The sequence below is a fragment of the Mchenga conophoros genome, linkage group LG3 (genome assembly GCF_057382185.1).
Source record: "Mchenga conophoros isolate Kocher_MC1m ecotype Shallow Benthic linkage group LG3, M_conophoros_male_GT1.1, whole genome shotgun sequence".
NCBI lineage: Eukaryota > Metazoa > Chordata > Actinopteri > Cichliformes > Cichlidae > Mchenga > Mchenga conophoros.
The window spans coordinates 9860097-9870339 of NC_140528.1; the positions used below are offsets into that span (position 1 = coordinate 9860097).

The window sequence follows — 10243 nt, forward strand, 5'->3', positions numbered from 1 at the left end:
GTTCACTAACCAGGCTCAGGGGAATAACTGGGATATTTCCCCAACAGAGACGTCCTGCTGGGATCGTTTTCCTGCTCTACACTCTGGTGTTTCTGCTCAAAAAAACAACAAAATGAATTTCCATGAGCCTACAGATCGTGGACTTCTTTGAGAAACTTAAAGAAGACGCTTTTCTTTCCTTAGATTGAACTTAAACAAAGGATTTGAGGAGCAGAAAAGTTTTTAAAGAGAAATTAAACATATTAATAAATATTCTGTTTATTTTACGTTATTTAGGTGTTTAGGTTATTTTTCTGTTTTCTGTCACACGTCTGCTCTCGAGTCGTTATCAACAGTGTATCAATGCATTCCTGTGGGTGGAGACAGAAACACACACCCAAAAAGAGCTCAGAGCAAGAATAAAAGAGGAGGAGACAGGATCAGAGTGGGACAGTGGAGCTTGTTGTTGGTGTCTCTGTGTGAAGAAACTGTAAGTTTGCTTTGTTTCCTCCTTTAACAGTTTGTTTGTTTCTGTGATGTTTGGACCTGATGTCCTCCATCACACCGACACTCTCTCTCCCCTCTGTTCCATATGTGACAGAGGGGAGAGAGTCTCTCACTCAGAGAACCAAGGTTACAATGTAACCACACGTTCAGCTCTTGTGTTTGAATCCTCATGATTATAGATTATTGATCGGCTGGAATCAAACAGTTTGAAGAACATTTATTCGTGTGGCAGTTTCAGCTGCTGCTCACAAATCTGATAACAGGAACAAGTTAGTTCCACGAGGAAGACGTTCGTCTGGGCGCGTTGGCCTCGTCGGTCATGTGACCGTGTTACTGTTCGGGCTCAAACTGATACGAGTGGTTTAGCAGGTGTGACAGGACGATGCTGCACAGCCTCATTGTTCAGGTGTGAGTCAGACTCTGAGTCTTTATACAGTCCTGTTTAACAACATGTTGTTCCTGTTGATGTGTCACAGAGATCAGCTGTGCTAAACTCTGCTGCGTGCAGCTACTAGTTTCTCTAGTTTGGTGATGGAAACGTCGATGAGACTGTTTCCATCACCAAACATCACGAGGAACACCTCTGAGTCTGATTCTGACTCTGTGCATAAAACCACAAATATCCCTTCATGTCTGTTCATCTGATTCTGTAATGTGAGAAACTTTGATGTCTGAATTTTGTTCTATCATTAAAGGATGTTGGCTGCTGTGTTTGCACATGCTCAGTGTGACAGGATGTTGGCTGCTCTATTTGCACATGCTCAGTGTGACAGGATGTTGGCTGCTGTGTTTGCACATGCTCAGTGTGACAGGATGTTGGCTGCTCTATTTGCACATGCTCAGTGTGACAGGATGTTGGCTGCTCTGTTTGCACATGCTCAGTGTGACAGGATGTTGGCTGCTCTATTTGCACATGCTCAGTGTGACAGGATGGTGGCTGCTGTGTTTGCACATGCTCAGTGTGACAGGATGGTGGCTGCTGTGCTTGCACATGCTCAGTTTGACAGGATGTTGGCTGCTGTGTTTGCACATGCTCAGTGTGACAGGTTGTTGGCTGCTGTGTTTGCACATGCTCAGTGTGACAGGATGTTGGCTGCTGTGTTTGCACATGCTCAGTGTGACAGGATGTTGGCTGCTGTGTTTGCACATGCTCAGTGTGACAGGATGTTGGCTGCTGTGTTTGCACATGCTCAGTGTGACAGGATAGTGGCTGCTGTGTTTGCACATGCTCAGTGTGACAGGATGGTGGCTGCTGTGCTTGCACATGCTCAGTTTGACAGGATGTTGGCTGCTCTGTTTGCACATGCTCAGTGTGACAGGATGTTGGCTGCTCTGTTTGCACATGCTCAGTGTGACAGGATGTTGGCTGCTGTGTTTGCACATGCTCAGTGTGACAGGTTGTTGGCTGCTGTGTTTGCACATGCTCAGTGTGACAGGATGTTGGCTGCTGTGTTTGCACATGCTCAGTGTGACAGGATGTTGGCTGCTGTGAAAGCTGAATGCTCTGTGGTTAGAAGTGATGTCACACATTAGGATAACTGTGCTCGCTCTCTGTCAGAGTAACAGAGAGCGAGCAATTTGACCACATGACCCTCAGTACACAGCATGATGTGCGCTGTAAACAGGAAGTAGAGGAGCAGGACTGAGGTAAACCTCTGAGGGATCAAACTGAGACTGAGCTCCAGATGTTTCCACATGTTTCTGCTCTGCGTGTGTTTGATGATTATTTCAGGTATAGATGATGGAATATGGCCAGTCTGATGTGAGCCTGCTTCTCTGACAGCGCCTCTCTGTGCTGCCCCCTGCTGGCTCTGATCATTACTGACTGAGTCCTTGCTGCCACTTTATTAGGTACAGCTTGCTAACACAGGCTCAGACCTGCTTTGCCTTCAGAGCTGCATTAAATCTTCATGGCTCAGATTCAGCGAAGTGCTGGAAACATCCCTCAGAGTCATGTGATCAGTGACGTCTGCTTTCAGCACTGACAGATAGACAGGATATATAATAATAATAATCAAATGCTGATTTTTTTTCAGCCCTTTGTCTGAATGCTAATCCAGCTGTGTGTGTTTGTAATGACAGTAAATAAATGTCAGACTTACAGCTCCTGCTTTACTGCATTAAAGTGATCAGATGAGTTCAGCACTTTGACATGGATGGTAGTGAAAGCAGGAAATGACAAATGTAGCACAGCAGCAGCGTTTAACAGAAACTCTGGGATGAACATCATTCATAGAACAGCTTCCAGCTTCTTTTGCTCGGCTACAGTTTGGATGGATTTGCATTTAAAGATGCAACAAGACTAAAATGGTTAGGGTCAGGAGGTCAAAGGTCAGAGCTCCTGTGGGTCTGAGGGCGGCCTCACGCTGGAGAAGGATGAAGGAGTCTGACCTGAGCCAGTGTTTGACATGAACACATCAGCACTGCTGTCAGTGAGCCTAACGACAGCCGTTAGCATCATTTCAGTGTTTCAGTCATAAAAACACTTCCTGTCTCTGTGGTGGTTACAGTGACATCATGCAGTTTGTGCTTTGACCTCCAGAGGGCGACAAATCAGCACAGACAGAGAGCTCCATTCAAACTTTGCTGCCATCAGGAATAATTCTTCAAATATAATCATCAGTGTTTGAGCAGTTATGATATCAGGGACAATCTAGACATGTGTGACAATACTGAACATGTCACATGACACACCTCAAACATCATGTGATCCACTCTCAGTCTGCACTTTCATTCATGACTTCAACAGGTTGAAATGAGCTTTGAAGAAACATTCAGTGAAATAAATCTTTCATGGATTCATGTGAGCAGCAGATGAACTTTGTACCAACAACATCTTCAATAACAGAGTCTGAATGAAGCTCAGGTGTTGATGCTGCTCACTGATTGGACGCTTGCTTTCAGCTCTGCTCTCAGTCTTTACTGCACAGGTGAAGGTAGAAAGTGTGACTGGATCTATAGACTGGAAACAGAGAAACATGCTGAACATTTGAAGCTTTGCAGCAGAAATGTTCATGTTACAAATACAGCAGAGCTGATCTGGGATCAGTGTGTTCACACCTGCAGCTACAACAAGGTTTCATGTCTCCACACGTCAGCATGTGAACTTTACTCTGACTCAGTCTGAGCAGTCAGACGGCATATTTTTAAAGTTAACACATCAGCACACACAGAGCTGAGCCCCTCCCACCTGTGTTGAGTTTCAGGTGGAGCCCCGCCTCCTTCCAGGAAGCAGCTCACCTGTGTGTCCGTGTTTAGTGTCCAGGGCCCTATTTCAGGAAGCCGGTTTAGAAAACTCAGAGTGAAAAACGACACTCACGGTTGAGTAACCCCGAACTGTCCAACTCGGAATATTCCGTTTCAGAAAGGCTGATAACAATTAGTTCAGTCAACGCGGAGTTGCTTTAACCCCAAGTGAAGCGCGCGGACGAGGATACATAAAGCCCTGATAAGCGGAGCACAGATTAAGCGAGTCACCATGGAGACGGAGGGAAAGAAGGCGCGGTCAATGCATCTTACAGCGCTTGAGGCCGAAATTCTGATGGCAGCATATGCCGATAACATGCAAATTCCGCGGAAAAAAGTAACACAGCCTCAGCTGCAAAAGCATGCATGGCAAAACATAGCCGACAGAGTCAATGCGTGAGTGTTAATATAAACATTGATCTAGGGATTTCCACCCATTTAACACGTTATTTTATCATATGTTATTTTATTTGTTATGTTATACATTTTATTTTGTGATGTGATGTGAGCGCAGGTGCAACCCAACAGGCCCCAAACGTGCCTGGCAGCAAGTAAAAATGAAATATAAAAATATAGTCCAAACAGGTAAGGTGTAATTGTATTATGAGCCATAGTGCTTGGTCTGTTTGTCCGATGTAAATCAATTGCAGTTAGAGGCTACATTAATTTCCCCTCTGTAAGCACTTATTGAAATTATCTGAGCACATTACAAGTACATATTTGCTTACTCTGTATGCTCAAATGTGGCCCGTTATAGCCAACAGAAAAAAAGCGGAGGCCCGAAAAACAGGTGGGGGTCCTCCACCACCACCACTCACAGAGGCTGAGCAGTTGGCCCTCAGCCAAAACAGTGGGCGCCCTGTGGCCGAAGGCATCTCTGCGGGGACATCCTCTGAGTCAATAACCCCACAAGACACAAGTGCCTACATAGGGGGTAAATTCAAAATAATACATGATGTGCATACATCCTTTCTTCACAGTCACCTTTGCAGTGCGACACATTCATTTGATAAACTCTTTACCATAATGAATTATTTTGTAGTGAAGTTATTTTCCTACTGATTTTGCCTTCCCTCAGTCTTGGTTGTCTTTGAGAGCATAATGACAATGAAGTGTAAGGTGCTTGGTATGTTTGTTAATTGCCATTTGGTCCCTTGTAAGTTATAAGTGACCTGTATAAACCTCATATTCTATCAGTTGATGGTGATGGTGTACTGCATCTGGTGCAGCCTCCTGTTGAGCCAGACCAACATGCAGTTGTGAGTAATACTCCACAGATTATATGAGTTTACAGTAGAACAGCAATGTTGTTTATTTCTTTACTACAGGAAAATAATGAAGAAACATTGACAGCTGTTACAGAGGAGGAAGCAACAGAGACACTTTATGAGGTTTACATCTTTTAATACTTTGTGTACAGGAAACACAGGTGACCAATAAAGCCAGTTGAACAAAAAATCTGTTTATTCTTCTTTCAACATGTTGAGGTGATGGGTCAAAAGAAATGATTGTGACATATGGTGTCTCTGACTGCGCTTCCATCTTGTATGTCCGTGGGAGGGTCAGGATGTTCATGGTTTGGATCACTGCTGATGTTTGGTTCAGAAGGACAGTGTTCTCCTCTAATTGTGGCAATGTTGTGAAGAATCACACATGCCACAATAATGTCACATGCCCTTTCTGGGGTGACCCTGAGTCTTTGCAGGCACTGGAACCGGGCCTTAAGCATTCCGATAGTCATTTCAACTCTGGCTCTTGTCCTGCAATTAGCCAGATTATATCGCTGCTGTGGGCCCGGTTCAGGGTCAGAGTAAGGGGTAAGCAAATAGGGTAAACATGGATACCCCCTATCACCAAGCAAGTAGCCAGTGAACTCTCCTAAGACAGAAGGGTACACTTCAGTTCAAATGTCCCTGAAGCAATTGGTCTTTATATATTTTAAAGTATTCTCAACTCACCATGTCCAAATTTTGTGCTCAGTGTACATTCACGGAATATTTGTGAGTCATGGACAGAGCCTGGCCACTTGGCTTCCACATTTGTGATAATGTTGGCAGCATCACATATGATCTCCACAGTGCAGAGAACACAAATTAGCATCCATTACTATAATGAAATAATTTGTTAGTTTGAAATGCTACAGGGAACTATGTACCTGTACATTAATGCTGTGGAAAGACTTCCTGTTCACATAGTCTCCTTCATTTACTAAAGGAGCAATGACTGGAATGTGAGTGCCATCTATACACGCCTGGGAATCCTGAAAATAAATGTAAAATTTAAGTAGTAGTCCAAGTATCACCACATCATAAATTAAGTTTTGGTCATCCTGATACCTGCAATTTTGTGGCATCCCTCTTTGATAAATCTTGTGGGTCTGTGACCGGGGAACACCACAAACGAGTACAGGAGACGTTTCAGTGCAACTGTAACATTCCTGACTGCCCGACAGACGGTAGCCTTGGAAACGTGCTCAGCGTCACCAATATTATACAGAAAGCTCCCGTTTGCAAGAAACCGAAGTGCAATACAAATAATATGTACAGAACTGAGAGAATGTCCGCGATGTGTCACATGCGTAATATATGGCCTGAGGATGTTATCCAAATAACTTATAGATTGTGCTGAGAAACGGTAACGTTCGCACAGAAAATCATCAGGAAATGATAAAATGTCCAAACGCGCTCTAATCACTCTCTCCCGGCGGAGAGCTCTGCGGAGAATTTGGGCTTCACGATCTACTGGCTCTTCAAGGAAGGGACACGCCATGTCCGACACTTCCTACTGTCAGGTTTCCGACAAAGGGGCGGAGACAGTCAGGGTTAGTTGTAGTAAACCTGCTAGGGGGCAGGTTAGCTTCACGGCGTGTGTCGTCATAGTGACTCACTCAGGCTGCAGCTGAACTCGCTTTGTGAAACCGAAAACCCAGAGTTTTCGTTAACTCAGGGTATACTTACTCAGTTTTTCCACTAAACCGGCTTCCTGAAACAGGGCCCAGGGGCCCGTTCTTCGTACGTCGCTTACTACATCCAAGATCAAATGACACATCCAAGATCAAATCATCGCGCTAACCGTGAGCTCGCTAATCCGGTTCCCCGAACACACCTGCTGTTGACGATTACTACAGCTGGACGCAGGAATGTGACATCACTGGGTGTCGTAAAAGGGGCTACGCATCGATAGTAGAAACATTGATCGGCAACCCGCTGATTGGTCGGCGAAAATGTCCAAGGGGCGTGCTCGGTATTTTCCGGCAGCAGAGCAAGAACTCATGAGTGAGGGATTTCAGGAGTTTCAGAGTTTAATTAAAACGCAAGAGAACACTGCAAAGGCTGCAAAAGCAAGGAGAGAGGGCTGGCAGAAAGTTGCTGACAAATCAAACTCGTAGGTAATTTAATAATAATAATAATAATGGATTGGGTTTATATAGCGCTTTCCAAGGCACCCAAAGCGCTTTACGATACCACTATTCATTCACTCCCACATTCACACACTGGTGGAGGCAGCTACGGTTGTAGCCAGGCTGCCATATCGCGCCATCGGCCCCTCTGGCCAACACCAGTAGGCGGTAGGGTAGATCTATCATATGACACTATATTGTCCAATATCATATGGCATTATATTATATTATAATATGTTATATTATATCCCCTTTCACATTAGGGCCACAACAGGACCCACAAGAACATGGGAACAAGTAAAAGTGGAATACAGGAGTATTCTACAGAATGGTAATATTTATCTCTTAGATTGCTTTGCGTCTCTTGGCAAGGTAATACTGGCCTGTAATACTCTGTTAGTTTGTTCATAACAGCAACCAAGAAAAGGGCAGAGGAAAAAAAGACAGGTGGTGGTCCTGCACCCCCTCGTCAACAAGTTGGTTAAGTAAATAATACCCTCACGGGAATATCGATATCTCTCTATGAGCACACTGTCGCGCTGAGCTAAAGGATCCTGTCTGTCCCGCAATATACGCTGAATTCTGAGGACTCTCCTTATCAATCTTGCACCTTCCGCAATGGGTTGGTCGCGTATACGGACAGGACATGGCTGCGACAGGCTTCCCAAATCCACCTTCGCTTTTATAGCCGTGGTCTCTCATCTTGATTACATGAAGTAATTTACAATTACTACTCTGAAATATGAATTACATCTGTAATAATCACATACATGTAATAGAATGTTAATAGTACATTTCCCTTTTTTAGGAAATGACCTGTATGTATCTGTGTGACATCAATAAAAGGATCAAGTGCTGCATTACCTTTAGTTACATTGATAATATTTATTTATGGTGAAACAGTGGAAAAATATCGCTGTTGCTTTCGTATAAATGAAGCGGACATACCTGCGTGGCCGCGATCTAATCCTGTTTACATAAAGTAAACCTGCTCCCGAGCAGGTTTACGCTTACGGCTCTGTTGCTATGACAGCAAGTCCCGGATGAGCTTCGGGGAACCGACTGATCCAGGATCACGCGAAATCGTCAACAATCTAATCCGGCTAACCTACTTAGCGAGGTACGAAGAACGGGCCCCAGGTGTGGAGTGGAGCTTGTTGTTGGTGTGTGAAGAAACTGTAAGTTTGCTTTGTTTCCTCCTTTAACAGTTTGTCTTTAGGAACTTTACTGTTTGTTCAGCTCGTGTTTGATTTCTTCACACAACAAACTGTGTGTGTTTGTATTTCCGGTCTCTCCATTAAAGTCAGTGTGTAATGTTTCCTGGCTAACATCAGCTGTGTGCAGCTTAGTTCAGCACAAATCTGCCGCTCCATAGTTCACGGTAACGGACTCACAGCTGGACCAACGAGGCCGAGTGTGTCCGCCACTCTGAGCTACGTTCGTGTTTGTGTACTTGTAGTTTGTACTTTGAGTTCACTCAGAGCCCACAGAGGACGCAGCGTACGTGATGACGTCACAGCCCTTTACCTCCTTTACTGTCACTGTGATTAATGTTTACACACGAGACACCTGCAGAGCTCTGACGCTAAGCTAGCACACAGCATGCTAACGCTAAGCTAACACTAAGCTAGCCAAGAACCCAGAGTGACGTAAAGCTGAGTAAACACTGACCCCAGACCAGCACCGTGATAAAGTGAGCTGCTGCTGCTGAACTTGAACAGGTAACAAAGTGATGAGCAGTCAGGCTGCAGGTTTCTACCTGTTCATGTTTCTACAGTAGAATCACTTTGAAGTGTCTTTGTGCTGTTTCATCTTTGATTTGTGTTCATAAACACTCAGAGAAACATCACGTGACCTCATCAGGATCTGTGTTGGTGTGTGGGGCTGTACCTCAGCTTTATGTTGTTACATGCTCATTTGTTCATTTTAACATCAAAGTAATGTTATGAGGAGTAATGAAGTAACGTACTCCATTACTTTTAATCAAAGTGTTCTGTGTAATATGTGTAATAATGACTGTTTTGAGTAATGACCAACACTGATCACAACAAAGAGGAAATGCCTCCAACATGCACAAACATTTGAGCCACAACATGCAGTTAATGTGCACAAATGTCTTTGATATGCTGCTCAGTGATGGTGGTGACTGTCAGAGCAGAGCTACTGAGAATCAATAAGTAATATCAATGATGGGATCAGAATCACTAAATTCTTCTCATCCCTGTCAGTATCATACATGTGCTGTATAATGTGATAAATGTAGAGGTGCTGGCTGTTCTCTCACTCTGCTGTTTAGCTGTAAAGGACGCCTCCCTGCCTTTGTCTCATTCATGACCTTTAATAGTCTCTTCTAACATGCAGAGATCTGTATGATCTGTTTCATAGAGTCTAACCAGCCTGTACAGGTAACAACAACAGTCACTGCATCACTGACACACAAACGTCATCTCTGTCAATAACAACATTCATACATGGAATAAAAACACATCAGTGGATCATTGCTGGAGCTGATGTTAGTGCTCCTGGTGCAAAGGCTCTCAGTTTCCTCCTTGAAATAACATCAGTGGTGGGTCAGCGACATGCTTTCTTTCCCTCTCAGGTTTAAATATCTGGGACTCTCCACCGTTTGGTTTTAGAGCTGAAGAAGCTTCTCAGATGAAACGTCTTCCAGAAACTTAAAGACGTCTCTTTTCTCTCCAAGCTCCTTAGATCACATGACCTGGATGACTGAACCTACAGACATATTGACCTGGTTTCATGGTCACATGACAGGTCAGAGGTCAGCGACTGTAACTCAGTTCCTCCTGTTAATGTGAACTCACTGAGTGTTTGTGGTTTACCTCTCAGACTGACTGAAGATGATGATGGAGGAAGAGGAGGACAGAGCAGAGTCTGCAGGGTCCAGCTGTCCGTCTGTGAGGAGTGACCGGTCCAAACCTCTAAATCCAAACTTCAGTGGTGAACCTGGAGCAACGAGGTCAGAGAGCTGAACTCACTGAGTAACAGAAATAATTCTGCACTGACATTATAATCAGTGTTGACTCTGGTTGATTGTCTGACTGTGTTTGTGAGCTGAGAGGAAATGAAAATGAGTTTGTAACAAAAATCAGT

The 10243-nt window shown here is 44.2% G+C and overlaps 1 long non-coding RNA gene across 1 annotated transcript; it reads right to left on the minus strand.

The window, feature by feature from the left end:
- Window positions 1-5174: 5174 nt before the first annotated feature.
- On the minus strand, window positions 5175-5793 carry LOC146577203 (uncharacterized). Its single transcript, XR_014891634.1, has 2 exons — window positions 5691-5793; window positions 5175-5610 (listed from the first exon to the last, which is right to left on the minus strand). It is a non-coding gene; the product is annotated as an uncharacterized LOC146577203 (long non-coding RNA).
- Between the last annotated feature and the right edge of the window lie 4450 nt (window positions 5794-10243).